At 45.6% G+C, this 25,943-nt stretch overlaps 1 long non-coding RNA gene across 1 annotated transcript in view; it reads left to right on the top strand.

Moving 5' to 3' along the window:
* LOC141980440 (uncharacterized) overlaps positions 1–25,943 on the top strand; it is a 43,244-nt gene that overhangs the window by 8,648 nt on the left and 8,653 nt on the right. Inside the window, exons 2-3 of the long non-coding RNA XR_012637560.1 lie at positions 10,488–10,623; positions 20,419–20,603. This is a non-coding gene — a long non-coding RNA (uncharacterized LOC141980440). The remainder of the gene's footprint in view (positions 1–10,487; positions 10,624–20,418; positions 20,604–25,943) is intronic.

The following is a 25,943-nucleotide window of genomic DNA, read 5'->3' as shown; positions in this document are numbered from 1 at the left end:
AGGTTGTTTTATACCCTCTTCCTGCTTCCTCAGTATGCGAGTGTTGTGGGAGCTCTAACGTGTGTGTGTGTTGGGGGGGGGAACGAAGGTACATAGGCTCCTAAATGCTAGACTTAGGCACCTAACTCTGGGGATTAGGCACATAAGTCTCAGTTTTGGCTCCATTGAGATCCACAAAATTCCCACTGAACCCTGTAGGCACCTAAACTCACTTGGTGCCTAAGCTTTTCAGGTTAAAAGTTCCCTCAATTCCTATGTTCCTACCTCTGGGCGTGAACACTGCTGCCCCCCAATGATTGTTTAAGTATTTATTCACAGTGGAACCATCATTGGGCTAGCAAGAGAGAGAGACTCTTGTAGTCCAGTGGTTACAGCACCCATCTCGGAGGTGGGAGATGCTGGGCCCAGTCCCACTGCTCCAGAACTCTTTCATTAATTATCCAGAGTGCAGCAGCTTCAACAGGAGAGACTGAGGGAACCCCACATCAGAATATCCCCTGCCTCAGTGATTAAAGCACTTGCCTAAGGGGTAAGAGATCCCTCTTCAAATCCTTTCTTCCTGCCTCTAGCAGAGAGGGGGGAATTGAACCTGGGCCTTCCACATCTCAGGTGAAAGCTCAAACCACTAGGCTAGAAGTTACAAGGTGGGCACCACCTCATATCACCCCCATTTTGGGTGGAGAGAGGCAGGCACCTAACTCATTCCTTCAAAAACCAGCTTAGACTGCAAAGCTACCTGACTCCAGGTGGTGGATTCCCATTCATGGATTACAAAGATGATGTAGAGGGGCACCTCCCTGCAGCCTGGATTTTGGCGCCTATCTCCAAGAGAGGGGTGGGGTTTAGCCCACATGCCTCTAATTGGGAACTCCCATTGGCAAGCTTAGGTGGCTCCCTGACTAGCATGCTGACTTTTGTGAATGGCGTTCTTAGGCACCTCACTCTCCCCATTCATTGTATAGGGAGCTTAGGCCCCTCGCTTGGCTTTGTGGATCACAGAACTGTTCCTGTGATTTTCTAGGTTGCCTAAAAGTTAGGTGCCATCATGATGCCCAGTACAGCAATGCTGAAGTCCATTTGTGGATCCCAGCCAGGGTTCTCAACTTTTTTTCTCTCACGCTATCCACATTCAGCTACCCAGAACTGCATTCTCTGAAGATTACTCCTGGGGGACTTTTGTGCCACTGCGTATGTGCAGAATTTATGTTCCCTGCAGATTTCTTTGCTTCCCCACAGAAAAATGACTTTCTGACAGGGAAACAAAGATAAGCCACAAGAGCAGTCAGGCAACCCTCCCCATCAGTATGTTTCGGGAGCCCAGGGCAGCCGGCAGAGAAATAAATCACTGTGGGGCAGGAGGCAGGACTGGGGAAGACTTGGCTGGTGGCTCCTAACCTGCACCAGGCTCAGCTGCTAGTCCTGGCTGGGCTGGAGAGGACAGAACTTCCTCTTCCCCTGCACAGTATTCGGGGCCATGTCAGACCCATCCCCAGGTTTCTGGACCCCTCTGCAGAGTCCCATTACCATTGCACCCAGGACCCCCCAATAAGCCCCTGTGCATCCAGATCCCCCCCACACTTGGATCCCCCACTGAGCCACCCACACCCAGATTTCCCCACACAGAACCCTCTAAACCCACATTTGGATCCCTCCACACTAAGCCCCTCCACACTTGACTCCTGCCTTGCTGAGCCTGCCTGCCCACACCTGGTACACCTGGCATGGAGGGGCAGAGCCCTGGGGTGTTTCTAGGGCATGCCCGGTCCTTCCACAGTGCCAGGGTTGGGTGCAGCCTCACCGCTGAGTCCGTGTCCCGGGGAGGAGCTGCACAGTGATCTCCCACAACTGTGAAGCCAGTGGCCTGTGCTCCCCAATGCCATGCCAGAGCCTCCACATTTATTTGACAAATAAAAGTTGCAGAATTTTAAAATATTTTGCGCAGAATTTTTAACTTTTTGGCGCAGAATGCCCTCAGGAGTAATCTTGAAGATGCACCATAAGAATTGCACCTGATATTTGAGGAGACTCAAAAGCAAGAGAGTCATTTTCAGAAAAAAGATGAGAGAAAGAATGAATGCAAGTTTATATCCCCCTAACAACTTCCCATTCTTTTTCTCATCTGACCTCAACAAGTTTCCCTCATTCAGCATTTGTTTTAAGGCAGCTTGTTGGTGTCTCCTCCAGCACCAAAAGGAACTATGCAAATGGAGTTTTGCTCAAACTGTTCCAAAGTTGCTTCTATAGCATATATATTAGTTTCAAAGAGAAATCTTTAAGACAGAGGCAGGGTTGTAAAGATAGTTTATCTAAGAATAAAGAAAACATTGAAGTTATAGAAAAATAAATATTTTTTAAACCAGGAAATTCAAAGTTAAGAGTAAGTGTGACAGGGTGGACTAGGCCCTGAGGCACCTTGCTGGAGGCTTTGCAGCCCTGCCACACCCTACTCCAGAAAAGGCCAGTAGAGAGGTCCTCCAAGCTGCCTAGAGCAGCTGTGTGGGAAGCAACCAATGGGCCCAGCAGGCTAGTATAAGAACAGCTGCAGGGGCAGACTGAGAGCAGTTCCTTGCTAGAGCTGGAGGAGTGTGGGTGGCTGATGGAGCTCAGCTGACATAGTACTGCCAGAAGCCAGGGAGATTGAGATGGAGCCATGAGCTGGTTGCAGGGACTCCATCAGGACAAAGCCCTGAGATAAGGGTGAAGAGGGCACAGGGCTGTGTGGAAGTGGCCCAAGGAATTAGAGCAGCAGTGTGACTTAGATAAAGGGACACAGCAGACAGCTGCTATCAGTAGGGTCCCTGGGCTGGGACCTGGGGTGGTGGGAAGGCCCTAAGAGGGTGAAGACTTTGTCACTAGGGAGGGAGCCCTGGGGAACTGCTCTATCCTGGAGCATGGACAACTTGTGGGAGATGTTATAGGAGGCACTGAGAGAAATCCCTGATGGACTTGAACTCTGGAAGGGGTTTTGCTTTGCTTTCCTCACACAGACAGACTCTGTGTGACTTGGCTGGAGGGCTGAGTCACCAAAGACACACCACAGAGAGAGAGAGAGTGTGCAGGTACACCCACTTGGCTAAGGGCAGGAGGGAGGTGCTCATGAGAGGTGAGTACCCTGTTACAGTAAACTTTTGTTTGTTTTTAAAGATTAAAAGTCTGAAATTAATTGGTGTTACAAACAACCTGCTCTCTGAACTCACATTTGCAGCTGCCATATTATATATTCTTTACCCTGCAGTCTCAGTATATGATCAATATCTTTATGAGGTGGTTTCTGCATATTTTCAGGCAAGGATAAAGGTACATAATTTCTTTATGGACTAGCATCTGAGCCCTATCACAAACTGAGTAAAGGAGATACTGAGACTAAATACAGCCATTGTATACTTTGGAGAGAGGATGAGGTAGATTATTCTTTATAGTCCAGGCAGCCTAGAAATCTGAGACAATGTTGGTTTTGGACTCTGAGCTGGATAACCGAGGATATGTCAGGGCTTCTTTTTGCCAATGTACAGGTGGAAGTTGCGGAAGAGGACTTGAGTTTTTGTTGGTGGTCCATATGTGATTGTTGGAGACCAGTTCACAAATTATATATACAGTGTAGTAGATGAGTTTGTAGTCCCAAACACACAGAAGCTCTATTTTTTTTTTTATTTTTTGACAATATGGTAGGTGGGCCAAAGGTGGTGTTCCACATAAAAGATAGACATTGTTATGTCAATGTCAGAGTTGAAAGGCATCACCTTAAAAAGCTCACCTCAGTCTCACATTATATTGCCTCTTATTGCTACAAATAACTCCTAAGGTTACAATAACTAAAATATTAGAGAATACAAAACTTTGTTTCTTAACTCTCTGTGCATTTTGACAGCACTTTGGGTAGAGTCAGTTTCCCCTATTGCTTGTGTTGATCCTTCACACAGCAACAGCGAAAACAAAACTATGTTTTGTAATAGAATGTTTGTAAAGCCACACAAATGGCAGTGGTACTCAGGGACACCTGCAATAACTAAGACTAATTTAAACTTTTTTTTTTTAGTTGATAGTGTCCCTTTAAAGTTTGTGGCTTCAGTAAGTCTATAGAAACACAGTTTGCAGTTCCTGACCCCATCTGGTAAGGAACTAGTGCCATATTTGTAAAGGTATTTAGGCACAGTTAGCCACATAAATACCTTTAAAAATTCAGCCCTTACTGCCCAACCAACTCAAACAGAGCTAAGTTGTTACAGTATTAGAAGTAAAAATTCTGAGCTCTGGTTCTCAAGGGCCCTGGTCCTACAAACATGTACATGTGTGCTTCACTTTACTACCTTGAGTAATCCCACTGATTTCAGGCGACTCTCTGTGGTAGTAAAATACATATGTGTTTTCTGGATTGGGGCCTAGAAGAGAAGACTAAAACAAATGTGGAGTTATTTGTCATTCCAAAAAGATACACCGATAAAGTAAAATATCAGGTTGACTTATAGAAAACACAAAGTGCCTCTATTTGCTTTCCATCCCCTACCGCTGTCAGTCTGTCCTTAGACCATAAGCTTTGTGGGGCAGGGAGAGACTGACCTCTCGAATGTCTGGAAAATGCTTGGCACGCTTTAGGAGTTACCACAATCTAATATATTAATTAATAATAAAATCCATAGATTAGACTTGGTAGCAGGATTATGCTCATAAACAGCTCAATCTTAACTATGTCCTATAATGTTTCTACAGTGATAAATATTTTTTCATAATTATGAATCTAAGGTAAATCAGGTCAAACTACTTCCCTCAGAGGAATAAACATATGGAGTGAATTTTGTGGGAAAGCAACTGAAGTAAAAGAAAAGTGAGATACCTCTATTGGTTTCTGGAGAAGAACAGGATTATGGAGTCGGGTAAAACCCCACACATGGGGTTAAGATCAACCAAAAGAGACCATATTTGGGTCTCTCTAGTGCTAAAAGTGCCTATGCTTTATTTAATTAACCTAAGAATACACATGTGGCACCAATCTGGCCAGGTCCCACTAAATATTCTATCTCTGTGCCAAAACAACCATGTACACTATTAGAAAGCGATCAGGAAATACAAAGTCTGCAATGTTCCAGAGTAGCAGCCATGCTAGTCTGTATTCGCAAAAAGAAAAAGAGGACTTGTGGCACCTTAGAGACTAACACATTTGAGCGTAAGCTTTCGTGAGCTGAGCTCAAATAAATTTGTTAATCTCTAAGGTGCCACAAGTCCTCCTTTTCTTTTTAAAGTGTACAATGTTAAAAAAAAATTCATGTATCCATTTTCACAACAAAAAAGTCAAGTCTACTTACCCAGCTATCCCGCTGTGCCTCAGTTTCTCTAACTGTACAGTGGGGATAATACTACTACTACACCACACTGGTCTTGTAGGGTGTGATTAATTTATTATTACTATAATTATTCTGACTGCAATATGGGAGATCATTGGATGAAAGGTGCTATAACATGAGTAACTATAATGAGAATCTGTTTAGGGAAATGATGAAATGGTAACAGAACAGGAGTATGGAGCCTTGCACTGATATCACTGGTTTAATTTGGCCTGAGACTGGTAGTAATTAAAAACTGTTACTGTGCAAGCTATTTTGTGGCCTGTAGAAAACTAAGATGACAACTTCCCCTTCCTACTAAAAGTGTCTTCATTATAATTGGCACTAATTATTAGTCATGTTTCCAGACTCAAAGAAAGGCAAAGGACTGAATGGACAAAGAGAATTAATTCGCCGCCTTCTGGTGACTTGCTTTATGGTGCTCCTGCTAAAACTCTCTCTCATACATCCTTTTATCTCTGACACTATGCTATAACAATGTCCATCTTTTATATTTTATATATATATATATATATATATATATATATATATATATATAAATAAATGATGGACATTGTTTGAGAGAGAGAGCGGGGAGGAGAGGTGCGTGTCTCTGAAGCTGTCAAGCCAGCTTCATTCATTAACTAAATTCACTTTGAAAGGAAAATAAATATTTCCAGCAACATGAAGTGTTAGCCAAAGCAACATGCCACCTCAGGGAATCTGTGACACAATTCTTTAATCACTTAATACAGCTCCTTAATCCTCAGGCAAGGATCATTCCCCTCCAGTGGTAAAGCTTGCAATATAGGGCTTAGGAGGAGGCTAGCGTCCATGGAAAAGGGTAGAGGCCTGTGCCCAAGCAAACATGGATTCTGAGGGACCTGTGGAAGTCTAGGGATATGTACCTGGAGGCTCTGTGCTGCCTCAGCTGATCTGGCTCCCATTGAGCTCCCACAGCTCCCTGGCAAACAATCATTGGTGCCATGCTACTGGGACTCTTCCTGCCCCAAGTTGCATTATCTTTTTTGGGAATCTGCATGGGGCTGGAGTGAGTATGATGCATGTCCTGCCTCAGTCAGTTCCTCCTGCTCCAAGCCCACTACTCTACACAACCTTCCCATGTATACCTCTGACCCATGAGGTCTGGAGGAGAAATTACCCCCTTCCACATAGGAATGAGGAGACCCACGCATGGATGGTCCCCTCTGTGCACAGTTCTTGGGGAGAGGAGATGATTTCTGGCTCGAACTAGAAAGTAATGCCAGTGTCTATTAGTTATTTCTGGAGGGCAAGAGACAATGGAGTAAGGAACTCTGCTGAATGGACTATCCAAGTTAAAACCCAGTAGCACTTTGATATGAGTCAAATTCTATTAAACACATACATAACCATCCAAAAACTGGTTCTCGAGTCCAGATTTATGTTGCTTTTATATAAAAAAGCTTGGGTTTTTGGCAACAAATAAAATACTTCCAATGCTGTGCCCCAGAAACACAATCTTGCTTAGTCACAGTATTTTCAATATCTACAAACACTGAGTTCTGTTGCTAAATGTGTAGGGCTCAGCAGTTTACCAGAAAAAGTGTTTCTTCCTTGGAACGCATGTTTTTGCTTAAAGGGAGTTCTCCAAAACACTTGATTTCATTAGCAAACGCAACATTATATTCTCAAAAACACATGTTATCACCTGGTAAGTGAATAACAAAAGGGAATCGGCCACTCTGTTTATTAGGAGTGAGGTAGGTTGTGTATAGGAAATGCAGTCAGTTTTGACATCTCCTGAATATAACAAATTAGACTTTAAATACTGCTCTAGTACCTCTCCCTGTGGGTTTTTTTTTTCAGGTTTTAATTCATAGACCGATTAGAGCATGAACTGGGAGTCATTACTCAGTCCTACATTCTCTTCCCACCTCTGCATCTGCCTTGCTTTATAACCTTAGCAAATCAATTCCTCTATGTGGCTCAGTTTTCCACCTGTAAAGTGGAGACGACACTTCCCCACCTTCATAAAGCACTTTGAGATCAATGAATGAAAAGTGCCAAATCTTGGTATTCTATTACTACTTATGAATAAAGAAAAGGAGTACTTGTGGCACCATAGAGACTAACAAATTTATTAGAGCATAGCTTTCATGAGCTACAGCTCACTTCATCGGATGCATTCAGTGGAAAATACAGAGGGGAGATTTATATACACAGAGAACATGAAACAATGGGTGTTACCATACACACTGTAACGAGAGTGATCAGGTAAGGTGAGCTATTACCAGTAGGAGAGCCGGGGGGGGGGGGGGGGGGACCTTTTGTAGTGATAATCAAGGTGGGCCATTTCCAGCAGTTGACAAGAATGTCGGGGGGGGGAATAAACATGGGGAAATAGTTTTACGTTGTGTAATGACCCATCCACTCCCAGTCTTTATTCAAGCCTGAGTTACTTGTATCCAGTTTGCAAATGAATTCCAATTCAGCAGTCTCTTGTTGAAGTCTGTTTTTGAAGTTTCTTTTGTTGAAGAATTGCCACTTTTAGGTCTGTAAATTGTGGAAAAGCAGCATCACTTGCCCCATAATCTCAGCCGTGCAGAACACAATGCCATCCACAGCCTCAGAAACAACTCTGACATCATAATCAAAAAGGCTGACAAAGGAGGTGCTGTTGTCATCATGAATAGGTCGGAATATGAACATGAGGCTGCTAGGCAGCTCTCCAACACCACTTTCTACAAGCCATTACCCTCTGATCCCACTGAGGGTTACCAAAAGAAACTACACCATTTGCTCAAGAAACTCCCTGAAAAAGCACAAGAACAAATCCACACACACACACACACCCCTGGAACCCCAACCAGGGATATTCTATCTGCTTCCCAAGATCCATAAACCTGGAAATCCTGGACACCCCATCATCTCAGGCATTGGCACCCTGACAGCAGGATTGTCTGGCTATGTAGACTCCCTCCTCAGGCCCTACGCTACCAGCACTCCCAGCTATCTTCGAGACACCACTGACTTCCTGAGGAAACTACAATCCATCGGTGATCTTCCTGAAAACACCATCCTAGCCACTATGGATGTAGAAGCCCTCTACACCAACATTCCACACAAAGATGGACTACAAGCTGTCAGGAACAGTATCCCCGATAATGTCACGGCAAACCTGGTGGCTGAACTTTGACTTTGTCCTCACCCATAACTTTCACATTTGGGGACAATGTATATCCTCAAATCAGCGGCACTGCTATGGTTACCCACATGGCCCCACAGTATGTCAACATTTTTATGGGTGACTTAGAACAACGCTTCCTCAGCTCTCGACCCTAATGCCCCTACTCTACTTACGCTATATTGATGACATCTTCATCATCTGGACCCATGGAAAAGAAGCCCTTGAGGAATTCCACCATGATTTCAACAATTTCCATCCCACCATCAACCTCAGCCTGGACCAGTCCACACAAGAGATCCACTTCCTGGACACTACGGTGCTAATGAGCGATGGTCACATAAACACCACCCTATACCAGAAACCTACTGACCGCTATACTTACCTACATGCCTCCAGCTTTCATCCAGACCACACCACACGATCCATTGTCTACAGCCAAGCTCTACGATACAACCGCATTTGCTCCAACCCCTCACGCAGAGACAAACACCTACAAGATCTCTATCAAGCGTTCTTACAATACCCACCTTCTGAAGTGAAGAAACAGATTGAGAGAGCCAGAAGGGTACCCAGAAGTTACCTACTACAGGACAGGCCCAACAAAGAAAATAACAGAACGCCACTAGCCGTCACCTTCAGCCCCCAACTAAAACCTCTCCAACACATCATCAAGGATCTACAACCTATCTTGAAGGACGACCCATCACTCTCTCAGATCTTGGGAGACAGGCCAGTCCTTGCCTACAGACAGCCCCCGAACCTGAAGCAAATACTCACCAGCAACCACATACCACACAACAGAACCACTAACCCAGGAACCTATCCTTGCAACAAAGCCCGTTGCCAACTGTGCCCACATATCTACTCAGGGGACACCATCATAGGGCCTAATCACATCACCCCCCACCCCCCCCCGCTCTCCTACTGGTAATAGCTCACTTTACCTGATCACTCTCATTACAGTGTGTATGGTAACACCCATTGTTTCATGTTCTGTGTATATAAAATCTCCCCACTGTATTTTCCACTGAATGCATCCGATGAAGTGAGCTGTAGCTCACGAAAGCTTATGCTTAGATAAATTTGTTAGTCTCTAAGGTGCCACAAGTACCCTTTTCTTTTTGCAGATACAGACTAACACGGCTGCTACTCTGAAGCCTGTACTTATGAATAGTCACCAACAGGACCAAATTCATGCCTGGTGTAACTCCACTGAAATCAATGGAGTTACACCAGAGATTAATTCAACCCACTACTTTAGAGCAGTGACTCTCAACCTTTCCAGACTACTGTACCCCTTTCAGGAGTCTGATTTGTCTTGTGTACCCCCAAGATCCACCTCACTTATACTTGCTTATAAAATCAGACCTAAAAAGACAAATGTCACAGTACGCTATTAATGTGAAAATCCTGACTTTCACATTTTTACCCGATAATTATAAAATCAATTGGAATCTAATTATACACTGAAATTATATACAGCAGTATAAAAAAGTCATTGTATGAAATTTTAGTTTGTACTGACTAGTGCTTTTTATATAGCCTGTTGTAAAACTATGCAAATATCTAAATGAGTTGTGTTCCAGGGGGTACATCAGGAACCAGATTCCTCCAGGCCCTGGGGGTGCTCAACCCCTTGCTCTGCCCCTGCGTCTTCCCATCCAGTTCTTCTCCCTCCCAGCACCTCCTGCACACCACGGAACAGCTGATGGCAGTAGGCACTGGGAGTATTGCATGGCTAGAAGTTGCAACGTTAAAGGTGTGCCACATATGGTAATGGCTCAATCCAACTCAGTATCTGTCACCTGTAAGACCCTCCCGCCTCCGAATCACTGGAAGGATGACTGATCTCTGGGGAAATGAGACTGAAGAAAGATTTCTTAAACAAAAAATAGTACAACAAAACTCAGTGGTTGAACTTAGAACTGTGGGCATTGAGCCCGGACCCAGTTACCCCTTACAAATATAGGTGACTAACAACGGTGTTACTGTACTTGCAGATAGACCTCCGGACATGGACAGGCTGCGTGACTGCAACTTCTGATCCCGGACTGCCTACTACCTAGATAATGGTCAGCAAGAAGAACACAGAATCTGGATGAACCACAGCTATGGAGCACCTTGAATGGAGATCAAGTAAGCTCTTTTGATATGTTTCCTCTTGACAAGCGTATCTCTCAGGCTGCCGCTCAGAAGGACAGCACTGCTTCAGGTGTGTTCTCCCCTTATATAGTCAGTCTCTCTCTCTCTCTCTCTCTCTCTCACCTATACCACATGACTTCAGACACAGTGGTCTTCCTGCTCTTTTACACCAAATGACATAAAACACCTTACACTTCCCCTCTTTGATGGGGAAGGGATACCCCTAGAACTGTAACCATCACATTCCATGGACATTGCTTAACTTGAATGATGATACAGGCCCAGAAGCTATAGGTACAGCTGTTTTTCTTTTGAGCCACACAGTGAGGCAGATCAAGTACACAATGATTACAGATTGGATGATTAGGACCACAATAATAGGATATAACATAATATTCCATACATCATTAAAGTTTTCCAGTCCACCAAATAGATTCTTCCACCATGGACTAGAAGGAGCCTCATCTTTGATTCACTTTAACACCCACTTAAATCTGATTAGGGGCACGATGCACAGTCAGCAATATCTTTCCCTTCTCAATTTGCTTTAAACGGGCTTCCACTTCTGGGCGGAACATGAGTTGTATTAGGGCTGCTATCTTTGCTCCATGCTTGACCAGATCCAAGTGATCATATAAAGTATATTGTACATACACAGTCTCGGTGGTGATGTCATGCCAGACGGTCTCTATCACAACCCTTAATGGAAAAGATGGAGCTCAGACAAAGGTTGATGGAAGGGTCATGTGTAATTCTATAACTAGTTACAGTAAACTCACTGCACCAACTCCTTAGACATAAACAATGGTCATTCGTGAGCACAACGGAGGAGTGATTAAAATCCAAAGTGCATTTTATAACTACCTTCCTTTTGAGGCATTTAAACATACATGGGATCCTTCCAAAACTTCAGTGTTAAAGTGTAGCCTAGACCCTTTTCTTCTAGGCAAGACTGGAGGTCCACAGTATGGTATTCATCACTCTTCTGATGGACCCATTTGCTGATAGCCGTAGGAATAAGTACAGTTTGTCCCACACTTAAGACTATGGGCACTAAAAGGGTAAACCCATTCCTTGTTTTCTGCTTTTAAGTCCACACACAAGCAATTATTGAATGGTTGTGACGGAGGTAAGTGAAGTTATTTAAATTCCGGCACCCCTGGTGCTCTTGCTCAAAAGGAATGAGATGGTTCCACAACATGCCTTATCTCTACTGGAATAAGCCCATTCAGGCCATCCCTCACAATGGACTTAGCCACATCTAGGATCCATTGCTGTGCTTGCACACATGCTAAAGCAAGGGAGATGTTAGACTGAAGAATGTTTAAAGGCCCCTATGATGTTGAGGTGACCTGTCTCCTGAATTTGTATCCAGGAAGGTAAGGTATTGGCTATATGATACTCAAGCTCAAATACGATTTAAGGAGGTAGTCAGAGGGTGTGATAAAGAAGCTAAATCATGGCCCAAAGCTCCTATTTTATTGGCCAGGATCTGATCATCTATAGTATTTAGCATGCCTAGTCCAGTTCTAAACCCTTCTAATATTTTTAGCTAAGGTATCCCTAGGTTTCCTTATGAGAGAGTTGGATGATGGAACCACTCCTTGCACCCAAGCACTCCATCCCACAGTTAGAGGTGCAGTGTATGCAAACCCTCCTTGGTTAACGTTGTGTATTGAAATTTGTATGGGCATTATTAACCTTTTGATGGAATATACTGGATTTATCATCAGTACTCTTCTAACAAGCTGTTTTACCACCACTGGTCCAATGGAACTTGTGTACGGCCGAGGTACCACAGATACCTTTACATTGACCTTAGTTCCATACAGACTTGGGATAACCCAGTCATCTGTGTCAAATGACACTAACACGAGCATTCACAATACATACAACAGGGAAACTTATATTCTGTAAATTTTGACAAAACTCATTCATGATACTGGCATTGTAATTTTTAACACCTGATACTATTCAATGGCTACATTTCGGAGTTGCTAGATAAAGACCTGATGGCAAATACAAATGGGCATTTATAAAGGTTTGATTAACATTACCAATACCGGTTGAAACCATTACACTTAAATCCCCAGGTTTTACCTGTATAGGGAGGTCAATTATGATTGACAGACACTTGGATGGCTCCCAAGCCTCAATCAACCTAGAGCACCCCTCTAGGAAAGTGTCAAAGAGCCATGAACAATTGCCCCTTGTTTCCATGGATTTAATTTGTGCATCCTTATCTAATATGAGCTCATGCTTTTGTTAATCTGCTGTGAAGGCCATTAATCAAGTGTTACCCCTTTCTTCTGCCCATACAAAATAACAATAGCCTGTATCCACATAGGCATACCAGTATAATCCCTTTCAAGACCGAGCTCAACAGAGCTTCATTCGTCAGTATACTTCTGCCCTTGGGATTATGTACCACATCTTAATGTATAATGAAACTGATTATGATGGATTCTAACAACTCATAATTATATTCATAAATCCCTATGGGTGTATCCCATCTCTCAGCCATTGTATTCACTTTACAATACCAGTGTTTGTTCTAATTTACAATAAGAGTCCATAAGCCTAACAACAATATTAACACACATAACATTTTGCAATCGAGGTGGCTGGATGAATTTCCTGGAATAGACAGAGCAGAGATTTAGGTTAGTGACATTTATTATGGCCCAACACCGCCCTTCCATTCCTTTAGTTGGGACAAATGGAACCATTAAACCATCTCTTGCCAGATTTTAACTCTACCTGGTACACTGTTGGTCTGACCTTGTTGGTTATAACTACAGGGCCTATTCAGCAGGGACTCAGGGTGATGAGTCTGAGTAGAATCAAAATAAAAATTTATCCCCAACCTGCCATTCATGAAATTTAAAGTTGGCATTCAGTCTTTGGTCCATTTGACACATGTTCTGCTTTAATTGGGTAGCTACCTCCTTTTGAGCATCACTAATTTTAACCAACAGCTGGATTATGTACTGGTCTATTTGTACCTGGGGCTGATACTTATGTGGTGGCTAGGGGGGGTACCACCTGATCTCAGGAGTCCTCATTGGCTGACCTGTAAAGATCTCATGGGGGTGTAAATCAATGTGCTTCAATTGTGGACCTGATGGCCATTAGGACAAAGGGTAGCTTTTTAATCCCAATTCTTTCCCGCGGGCTCTATGATCTTCCTTAATGCTGTTTTAATCCTCCTATTAGCCCTGGTCTACACTAGGACTTTAGGTCGAATTTAGCAGCATTAAATCGATGTAAACCTGCACCCGTCCACACGATGAAGCCCTTTATTTCGACTTAAAGGGCTCTTAAAATCGATTTCCTTATTCCACCCCTGACAAGTGGATTAGCGCTTAAATCGGCCTTGCCAGGTCGAATTTGGGGTACTGTGGACACAATTCGACGGTATTGGCCTCCGGGAGCTATCCCAGAGTGCTCCATTTTGACCGCTCTGGACAGCACTCTGAACTCAGATGCACTGGCCAGGTAGACAGGAAAAGAACCGCGAACTTTTGAATCTCATTTCCTGTTTGGCCAGCATGGCAAGCTGCAGGTGACCATGCAGAGCTCATCAGCCGAGGTGACCATGATGGAGTCCCAGAATCGCAAAAGAGCTCCAGCATGGACCGAACGGGAGGTACGGGATCTGATCGCTGTATGGGGAGAGGAATCCGTGCTATCAGAACTCCGTTCCAGTTTTCGAAATGCCAAAACCTTTGTCAAAATCTCCCAGGGCATGAAGGACAGAGGCCATAACAGGGACCCGAAGCAGTGCCGCGTGAAACTGAAGGAGCTGAGGCAAGCCTACCAGAAAACCAGAGAGGTGAACGGCCGCTCCGGGTCAGAGCCCCAAACATGCCGCTTCTATGATGAGCTGCATGCCATTTTAGGGGGTTCAGCCACCACTACCCCAGCCGTGTTGTTTGACTCCTTCAATGGAGATGGAGGCAATACGGAAGCAGGTTTTGGGGACGAAGAAGATGATAGCTCACAGCAAGCAAGCGGAGAAACCGGTTTTCCCGACAGCCAGGAACTGTTTCTCACCCTGGACCTGGAGCCAGTACCCCCCGAACCCACCCAAGGCTGCCTCCTGGACCCAGCAGGCGGAGAAGGGACCTCCGGTGAGTGTACCTTTTAAAATACTATACACAGTTTAAAAGCAAGCATGTGAAAGGATTAATTTGCCCTGGCATTCGCAGCTCTCCTGGATATACTCCCAAAGCCTTTGCAAAAGGTTTCTGGGGAAGGCAGACTTATTGCGTCCTCCATGGTAGGACACTTTACCACTCCAGGCCAGTAACACGTACTCGGGAATCATTGTACAACAAAGCATTGCAGTGTATGTTTGCTGGCGTTCAAACAACATCCGTTCTTTATCTCTCTATGTTATCCTCAGGAGAGTGAGATATAATCCATGGTCACCTGGTTGAAATAGGGTGCTTTTCTTCAGGGGACACTCAGAGGAGCCCATTCCTGCTGGGCTGTTTGCCTGCGGCTGAACAGAAATGTTCCCCGCTGTTAGCCACAGGGAGGGGGAAGGGTTGAGGGGGTAGCCACGCGGTGGGGGGAGGCAAAATGCGACCTTGTAACGAAAGCACATGTGATATGTATGTAATGTTAACAGCAAGGTTTACCCTGAAAGAGTGTAGCCAGTGTTTTATACAATGTGTCTTTTTAAATACCGCTGTCCTTTTTTTTTTTTTTCTCCACCAGCTGCATGTGTTTCAATGATCACAGGATCTTCTCCTTCCCAGAGGCTAGTGAAGATTAGAAAAAAAAAAACGCACTTGAGATGAAATGTTCTCCAAGCTCATGCTGTCCTCCCACACTGACAGAGCACAGACGAATGCGTGGAGGCAAATAATGTCAGAGTGCAGGAAAGCACAAAATGACCGGGAGGAGAGGTGGCGGGCTGAAGAGAGTAAGTGGCGGGCTGAAGAGAGGGCTGAAGCTGAAAGGTGGCGGCAGCGTGATGAGAGGAGGCAGGATTCAATGCTGAGGCTGCTGGAGGACCAAACCAGTATGCTCCAGTGTATGGTTGAGCTGCAGCAAAGGCAGCTGGAGCACAGACTGCCACTACAGCCCCTGTGTAACCAACTGCCCTCCTCCCCAAGTTCCATAGCCTCCACACCCAGACGCCCAAGAACGCGGTGGGGGGGCCACCGGCCAACCAGCCACTCCGCCACAGAGGATTGCCCAAAAAAAAGAAGGCTGTCATTCAATAAATTTTAAAGTTGTAAACTTTTAAAGTGCTGTGCTTAAAGTGCTGTGTGGCATTTTCCTTCCCTCCTCCACCACCCCTCCTGGGCTACCTTGGTAGTCATCCCCCTATTTGTGTGATGAATGCATGAATGTGAAGCAACAATGACTTTATTGCCTCTGCAAGCGGTGATCGAAGGGAGGAGGGGAGGGTGGTTAGCTTACAGGGAAGTAGAGTGAACCAAGGGGCGGGGGGTTTCATCAAGGAGAAACAAACAGAACTTTCACACCGTAGCCTGGCCAGTCATGAAACTGGTTTTCAAAGCCTCTCTGATATGTACCGCGCCCTCCTGTGCTCTTCTAACCGCCCTGGGGTCTGGCTGCGCGTAACCAGCAGCCAGGCGATTTGCCTCAACCTCCCACCCCGCCATAAACGTCTCCCCCTTACTCTCACAGATATTGTGGAGCACACAGCAAGCAGTAATAACAGTGGGAATATTGGTTTCGCTGAGGTCTAAGCGAGTCAGTAAACTGCGCCAGCGTGCCTTTAAACGTCCAAATGCACATTCTACCACCATTCTGCACTTGCTCAGCCTGTAGTTGAACAGCTCCTGACTACTGTCCAGGCTGCCTGTGTACGGCTTCATGAGCCATGGCATTAAGGGGTAGGCTGGGTCCCCAAGGATACATATAGGCATTTCAACATCCCCAACAGTTATTTTCTGGTCTGGGAATAAAGTCCCTTCCTGCAGCTTTTGAAACAGACCAGAGTTCCTGAAGATGCGAGCGTCATGTACCTTTCCCGGCCATCCCACGTTGATGTTGGTGAAACGTCCCTTGTGATCCACCAGAGCTTGCAGCACTATTGAAAAGTACCCCTTGCGGTTTATGTACTCACCGGCTTGGTGCTCCGGTGCCAAGATAGGGATATGGGTTCCGTCTATGGCCCCATCACAGTTAGGGAATCCCATTGCAGCAAAGCCATCCACTATGACCTGCACATTTCCCAGGGTCACTACCCTTGATATCAGCAGATCTTTGATTGCGTGGGCTACTTGCATCACAGCAGCCCCCACAGTAGATTTGCCCACTCCAAATTGATTCCCAACTGACCGGTAGCTGTCTGGCATTGCAAGCTTCCACAGGGCTATCGCCACTCGCTTCTCAACTGTGAGGGCTGCTCTCATCTTGGTATTCATGCGCTTCAGGGCAGGGGAAAGCAAGTCACAAAGTTCCATGAAAGTGCCCTTATGCATGCGAAAGTTTCGCAGCCACTGGGAATCGTCCCAGACCTGCAACACTATGCGGTCCCACCAGTCTGTGCTTGTTTCCCGAGCCCAGAATTGGCGTTCCACCGCATGAACCTGCCCCATTAGCACCATGATGCATGCATTGGCAGGGCCCATGCTTTCAGAGAAATCTGTGTCCATGTCCTGATCACTCACGTGACCGTGCTGACGTCGCCGCTTTGCCAGGTTCTGGTGCTGCATATACTGCTGGATAATGCGTGTGGTGTTTAATGTGCTCCTAATTGCCAAAGTGAGCTGAGCGGCCTCCATGCTTGCCTTGGTATGGTGTCCGCACAGAAAAAAGGCGCGGAACGATTGTCTGCCGATGCTCTGACGGAGGGAGGGGTGACTGACGACACAGCTTACAGGGTTGGCTTCAGGGAGCTAAAATCAACAAAGGGGGTGGCTTTACATCAAGGAGTATTTCATGCAGGACTTCACTGAGGGTTCCAATAAGAAATGGTGCACCTAAGTTATTGTTCTTATTGGAACAAGGAGGTTAGCCTGGCCTCTGATTGATACATGGCTAGATTTACCTCGCTGCACCTTCTCTGTGAGTGACTGCAGTGTGACCTAGAGGAATGAGTCCCCTAGACAGGGGAGGAGGCAAATGAGTACAAAACAAATCTGGTCTATTTCTTGTTTTGATCCACTCCATCTATCTTTTACATCTTTGGCTGGCAGCAGACAGTGCAGAAGGACTGCATGCCATCCACATCTCATGGCTGCTCGGCAGAAGATGGTACAGTACGACTGCTAGCCATCCTCATCTCTTGCCTGCCTGGCAGAAGATGGTACAATACGATTGCTAGCCATCCTCATCTCTTGCCTGCCCGGCAGAAGATGGTACAGTACGACTGCTAGCAATCCGTATTGCCTGCCTGCTCACCATTAGACGGTTCAATAGAACTGACTGCAGGACTAAAGAGAATGACCTGGTCAGGTCACCAAAAATTTAGTCCCTGCGCCCATGTCTGCCCAGGCGCTCCCAGCCGACGTGGCCAGGAGCACCTCGGACATGACGAGGACGGCTATCAGTCATACTGCACCGTCTGCTGCCAGAAGGCAATGGGTTGCTGCTACTGTGTAGCAATGCCGTACCGCGTCTGCCAGCACCCAGGAGACATACGGTGACAGTTACCTGAGCGGGCTCCATGCTTGTGGTGGTATGGCGTCCGCACAGGTAACTCAGGAAAAAAGGCGTGAAACGATTGTCTGCCCTTGCTTTCATGGAGGGAGGGAGGGAGGGAAGGGGGGACTGACGATATGTACCCAGAACCACCCGCGACAATGTTTTAGCCCCATCAGGCATTGGGATCTCAACCCAGAATTCCAATGGGCAGCAGAGACTGCGGGAACTGTGGGATAGCTACCCACAGTGCAACGCTCCAGAAGTCGACTCTAGCCTCGGTACTGTGGAAGCACTCCGCCGAGTTAATGCACTTAATGCACTTCTGTGGGGACACACACTCGAATATATAAAACCGATTTCTAAAAATCCGACTTCTATAAATTCGACCTTATTCCGTAGTGTAGACATACCCTTAGTCTGCTCAATGATTCCCTGAGCTCTGGGGATGTCCAGCAATATGGAGATGCTGTTTGATGCTAAGTGCAAGGCAAATGTTCTTAACCGGGTCACCCACAAAGAGGGGCCCTTGGTCAGAGTCAATGACCTCCAGAAGACCATACCGGGAAAACGTGTAGTGGGGGCTGCAGTATCTTTGAAAGGGGAGGGAGGGCCTCCACCCACTTTGAAAATGGATCCACTCCCACAAGGCTGTAACAGTTTCCCCACGCTGTGCGTGGTAGTAGGCAAATGTAGTCCACCTGGATCCAATGCCAGGGACCCTCAATGGGCTGGGGGAGGACTAGTCCCTTCCTAACTCAATGGTCTGGGTTGTTCTGGGCACATGCCAAACAATTCCAGATATGATACTCTACATCCCTGGCGATGTCTGGCCACCACCCAACAGTGAGGAGACTTTTTACTGTCTTAATGCCAAAATGACATTGTTGGTGAGCTAAAGTTATAAGTTCCTTACGTCGGCAACCCGCAATTACCAATATTGGAAGGTCGTCTTTCACCTCTGCTCGATTTTGCCATTACCCAGTCCACTTTTATGTTCAAATATTTGGTACCCCCTATGATGATGGTGATGATGAGAGAGTAGATCTTGAATCTTTGTCCTTCTTTTGTATCTGCAAAATATCAAGTTGTTGCTGCACAGCTGCAGGCTGCAGTGAGCACATAACATTGTCCGATTTTACCCACAACATGTCTGGGACTATTAATGCTGTCCCTTAAATAGGCCATCCATCCTATTAAGCATGGATACCTCAGCCATGTTCTTCCGATGAGCCTGTACCTTAAAAGGAAAGTTGGCGCTCTCCTGCCTTCAGCAAATTTCCATGCATGAATAAGATATTTGGCATGGGTTACTGGCTTGTTGTCGGCGGTGTTCATGCCACGAGCCATCCACACGCTCATCCAGTCAATGGGGGCCCTCAGGACCCAGTCAGAATCCGAGCAAATCATTATCAGAGTCTCTGTCCACAGCATCCAACGCAGCTACTATGGCAACAATTTCTGCTGGGCAGAATGGGGCAACACAGTGCCTTGCAAAACCCCGTCTGTTGCTACCTGGAGTACAGCGTAACCTGTATGGGGAGGTGCCTTTTAGATGGAAACAGCTCCCATTGATAACCCATATATGTCAGCCCACTGCTTTAGCTACTTCATATGAGGCCTCTAGCTGGAATGGAGACTTGAGGGTATTAGTCTCCTCCAATGGAAGCAGGCACTGGTGGTCTTCACCTTCTGACAATAGAGCAAACGGTACAGCAGACAGAGATGGTACTTTATCCACCCTCACCTCCCGGTTTAATAAGCAGAGCCCAACCTGCAAGATGGGGATTGGACACCCAGCCATCACTTGCCTTCCCTGATAAGATGTACAGTACCTGACTGGCATGCGAGATGTTCAAAGCACCACTGGAGCCATTCCAATTATGTATTCCCAGTGTTTGATTGGACCATACAAGGGCCAAAGCTTCTTTCACACCATGTATAACACTGTTCCAATTTGGGCAGCTGTTTCGAACCATAAGCAACAGCTTTGTGCGGGTGCCACTTGACTGCATAAATAACTACACTGATGCCTTTCCCAGTGATAGCAAGCTGTAATATGAACAGCTTAGCCAATTGAGGATAGGCCAGTGCAAGAGCCTGCATTAGGTTAAACATTGCTTAATGTTCGGTTTTTGGTTTGTTTTTTTTTCTCCCCAGGACAATTCTTGTCCCTTGTGGAGCAGCATGTGTAAGAGGCATGCAAGCTCTGAATAACCATATATAAAATCCCAAGAAAAGCCTACCAATCCCAGGAAAGATCTCCAGGTTATGTCCCTGGAAGCTGGTAATTTGCAGATCAGATTGATTCGATCAGCATCTGGACATCACCCTTCAACTCCAAGGTAAGTGACATTCTGCTGTACAAGCTGGCTTTTTGCGGGCTAATGAGGAAGCCGGTTCTCTGGATGATCAGGACCTCACTCAAAACAAGCAAGTTCTCTTCCCTGGTCTTTGTAGCCACCAATATATCATCCACATAGCTGACCACCTGGTCCTTGTAGATTAGGTTTCTCCACATCTTGGTAACATGCTGATGACATATCGCGGGCACACTGTGATAACCTTGCGCTGCTCTTGTAAAAGTCAGCTGCTGATGGCCAAATGTAAAGGCAAACCTATACCATGCACTTCTATGCAGTGGTGTAGAAAACACATCTGCAATATCAATGACAAAGAACCATCTAGCCCCACCTGCAATGGTAGACATTATTTCTGGAAACTTGGCCATGACAGGTGTCATTCTGAGAGCTCTAATCAACTGAACCTCCACGCTGATTGATCAGACTTGAGCACCTGGCCAGATCGGTGTATTGCACATACTATTTGTCTCTACCAGAACTCCTTGGATCTCAAAGCATTAGTGATGCTCCCAATTCCTCATTGGGCCTCTCTCCAGTATTTGTACCAGCGCTGAGGCCCAGAATCAGGGCCCTCCACCATAATCTCCACATCAATACATCCACAGTCTAACTTGTTCTTTGCAAATACTTGCAGATATTTGTTTAGTGATTTCCAGATGTCTGATTCCCATGTTGGCGACTTGAGTTTGGTAGGCACCTTGAGAGCATTCACTCAATGCAATGATGGTATAATGACTCCTCCTTCACCCTGGCCTTTAACAGTCCTCTGATTGGGAAGATCCACTATGACATCCAAGCGCCTCAACCCATCTATCCCTAATATACCCTGTCTATCAAGCTTCTGGAAACCAAAGGAAGCTTCAGTGATCAGTGCCTCAGTTATCCAAGTTATTGGCTCTGAAAAGGGCACTAGACTTTTTACTTTCCATTATATCCTTCAAGTACCTTGACTTCTCTAATCGGTAGCTGTTTTATTGGAGGAACTGCTTTTATGCAAATTCTACTCATTGTGGCCCCAGTGTCCAGGAGCATTTTCTGCTCGATATTACCAAATTCCCCTCAGACAGATGTTAGTTGCCAGCCTTCCCCCACCTATCATTTACAATAGTGGCCACATGCAATGGGGAAGAGAGAGCTCCGTGGCTTCAGAGGGAGCTTTGGGGTGGTGCTCTTTCCTGTCAAGGGACTGTTTCCTCCCCTGCTAGATTTTCTCCCTCCTCCTGTGCTAGCTTTTTCAGCAGGCTCGAGTTGGCAGACCATCTAGTTGTTCTACAGGCTCGTACTTGCGGAGTGTCTCCAAGTCTAATCTAAACCCATAGTCAGGATCTCTATTTTTGCCATTCTTTCTGTAACTAGCCTTCCCATCATTCCCAACTTTTATGGCAGCCACTTTCTTTGTGTCCCGGGATGTTACTGTTGCTAGGATAAGCTTCCCTATATAGGTCATACACTTCTTGAGCTCTGGTTTCCAATTCTTTGAGAATAGTTACTCTGGGATTGGCAGATCCCATGGCCATTTTAATTACAGGGAGCAAATCCTGAACAAACATCTCCCAGAGTTCAGGGGTGTCATACATATCAACTCCATTTACTATCAGAAGCTGACCTGAAAGCCAATATAGTAATAGTTTCCTGGCAAGGAATTTCTGTGGGCTTTCTGAGATCCTTTGTCAGAGTACATCTTGCCCCTAAGATTTTTGTATGGGTCATACAGCTTCATAATGGCAAGGTAAATTTCTACAGATTCCTGAACGCTACCCATCTGAACCTCTGTAGGTAGGGCCCCAATTCATTTGCGCTCATACTTTCTTTTACTAGTGCAACTGTGTCTTCTAAACTTAAATTGGCGGTCACACTAAGCTTTGCCAGCCAATCCAAAGCATTTTCTTTAGAAAGGGGGCCCTTGTGCTTGCTCATAGCTCACACCTGTTCCAGCCCCAGGGCATGGATTTCATACCTCATTTCCAAGGGTCTGCCATGTCCATAATGAACCACAGTAGTGGTTATTGGAGCAATCGGAGGGTGGCTTGAAGTCCCCTAGACCCCCAAGACTCATGGGGTTCCTCTGGTGCTGGGGGGGAATACTAGGAATCAAACATTTCTTTCTATGTCACTCCCATCTCAGTCAATAGATGTACTAGACTCCTACCCTCTTAAGAGGTCAGTTTTTATAGCACTTATGACACCCTGCCTACGCTGCAACCTTTGCTTCAACATTATCTTTTTATCACCTACCCTGTGGTTCAAAGATGTTCCTTGTCTTGCTGTCTTTACCTCTTTCATTAACTCTCTAGTTGCAGCTTGAGAGCCTTCTAACTTTTTTGACAGCACAGATATGTGCTTTCTCCTTTTTCAGGAGGTTCCCATTCAACTCCTGCATTTGGGGATTCTAACTGGTTATGCTGTATTGTCAAGTTAGCCATCTGGGCTGTTGTGGCAGCCTGCTGGGAGCTGAACTTTTCTACCTTCACTTCCTTTTCAGACACTTACAGCTTGAGAAGTGGCTACGCTTACAGCTTGAGAACAGGTTTCAGAGTAACAGCCAGGTTAGTCTGTATTTGCAAAAAGAAAAGGAGTACTTGTGGCACCTTAGAGACTAACCAATTTATTTGAGCATAAGCTTTCGTGAGCTACAGCTCACTTCATCGGATGCATACTGTGGAAAGTACAGAAGATGTTTTTATACACACAAACCATGAAAAAAATGGGTGATTATCACTACAAAAGGTTTTCTCTCCCCCCACCCCACTCTCCTGCTGGTAATAGCTTATGTAAAGTGATCGCTCTCCTTAGAACCAACTTCTTGTTTTAGTCTCCATTGCCGATCCAGCTCCTTTGCCATCATACCCAACCTCAAGAGCAAAACTCTTTTCTTAAGTCTTCCCCCAGTAAAAAGACTAGGTATCACAAACCTTTCCCATGTTCTGCACAGTTTAACCATAGCATCCTCACCACTGAACAGATCATCAGCCCAGGTTTTATTCTTCCCAAATAAAGCAATACAGACGTCAACCCCCCACCCCACCCCCCGGAGGTATTTTTAACAAGGTGTTCCTCCACACACCTTGGGGGGAGGGGGGCTTACTAATCATGCACCCCAAGTGAGGGTCCCATAATCTCACACAGGAGGATTGTGATTTTGCCGATCCCACCCAGGGAAACCAATGTTTCCCCTCCCTGGACAGCACCCTACTTCCAAGCCTGCCTGTGTCCACCAACCGGTGTCAGGCCAACTGTTGTCGCTGCCTCCGAGACATCCTCGCCTCAGGCACGGAAACCTCCTCACTAACCTTCTACCCAGTCAGGTTAATTTATTCCAACTGCCACATGGCTCGTTGTATCCAACGGATCCCAAACAGAGTCTCACGTGGTCAGGCCATACCCTGCCATTCTCCACCCAAGAGAAGCCACCTCTGGGCATCAAGCAGGGATTTTAAAATGGGACCATGGACTCGGATCCTTTAGCTCTCCCACTCCTGTCCACTGGTTTATGGAAAGGGAACACTCTACCACCCAGGGACGTGGCCTTGCTAGGCTGCCACTAGTCCTGGCCTCCCAGTGTGGAAAACCAAGAGACCTAGGACATGACCCCATTCTCTATCGACAGCCACCACTCACAGTAAAATACATGTACTCCAGGATGGGAGTGATGTTCACTTCCCACAGGTCGCAAGGGACCTCAGCTCAAACCACATGAGTAAAGGAAAATAAATAAAACAGACATAAGCCAGAGACTGGTAAAGATCAAAGCAGTAGACTCGCAACTATGGCATACTGATCTTAACATTGGGTCCAGCTGCAGTTGCCAGAAACTGTTGCATGGCTAGAAGTTGCAACATTAAAGGTATGCCACATATGGTAATAGATACTGAGTTGGGTTGAGCCATCACCTGTAAGACCCTCCTGCCTTTGAATCACTGGAAGGATGACTGATCTCTGGGGAAATGAAACTGAAAGATTTATTAAATGAAAGAACAAATAATTCCGTGGTTGAACTTGGAACTGCGGGCAATGAGCCCAGACCCAATTACCCCTTACAAATATGGGTGACTAACAATGGTGTTACTATACAATGGACTACCAGACATGGACAGGCTGCATGACTGCAGCATCTGATCCCGGACTGCCTACTACCTAGATAACGGTCAGCAAGAGGAATACAGAATCTGGATGAACCACGGCTACGGAGCACCTTGGATGGAGATCAAGTAAGCTCTTTTGATGATACATTGCCTCTTGATGTGCGCATCTCACGGCTGCCACTCAGAAGGACAGCACTGCTTCAGGTGTGTTCTCCCCTTAGTCAGTCAGTCACTCTCTCTCTCAGCCATACCACGTGACTTTAGACCCAGTAGTCTTCCTGCTCTTTTACACCAAATGACATAAAGCACCTTTACAGGAGGGAGGGGGAGGGGGAGGAGGTGATCGGTGGGGCTGCCAGCAGGTAGGAGATGCTGGCTGGCTGGGGAGAGCTGGCTGATTGTATTTAAAATGAACAGTTTGTCTTTTCCAATCTATAGGACTATCAATTATATCTGTGTCACTACACAATAGGCCTCAGTCTTGCCTATATGAACATGTAGTTTGAACTCCTACTGAGGACCTTATGCTACAAGTATTAGGTTTCTATTAGCAATGGGAGGAAAAATTCTATGCACAGTCAACTTACATCTGTGACTCTCTGATATCACTGATGCAGAAAAGCTAATGGAATTTTATTTTACCAGAGCCAGTTAAAAGGAATGTCTTTTGAAACTTGCTAGACATACAAAAGAACTTCCCATATTCCTTTGTTGCCTGAGTTGGATGCCAGTGACCTATACCAGGAATAGCCCCACCCTCACAGACACACTGTTCATAAGCTAAGGATTTCTAGAGAACATTCTGAATCTATTCATACCCCTTTACCTTCCTTACATTCTAAATTCTTTCCCTTATTCATGTACTTTTCTCATTGTGTTTATGATTATGTTTTTCTTAACCCAGAAGGTCTTTTATTCAGGCTCTGTAATATTTCTGTATATGCTGAAGTGTAATATGTTTGAAATTTTCCATTAAATGTAAACACAAAGGTAAGGTAATTTTTCCCTTATGCTTCAGGGCACCAAGTGAGTTCCTCCTGGAGATCAGGAAGGAATTCTCTCTGCATATAAAGAAGTAGAGGGATGTACTGAGGTTTTTGGATGGGATTGGCCTTCTTCTGAAGAAATAGCTAATCTCCATTATTGAATGTGTGATAACAGATTAATGAACATGGTCTGAGCTGGTTTAGAAACCACATCTTCCTTTAACAATAGAAGATTCCTTCCGCCGCGTGGGCCC

The sequence above is a fragment of the Natator depressus genome, chromosome 1 (genome assembly GCF_965152275.1).
Source record: "Natator depressus isolate rNatDep1 chromosome 1, rNatDep2.hap1, whole genome shotgun sequence".
Lineage (NCBI taxonomy): Eukaryota > Metazoa > Chordata > Testudines > Cheloniidae > Natator > Natator depressus.
Note: the sequence above shows the minus strand (reverse complement) of the source record. Positions and strands in the feature narration are given on the sequence as shown.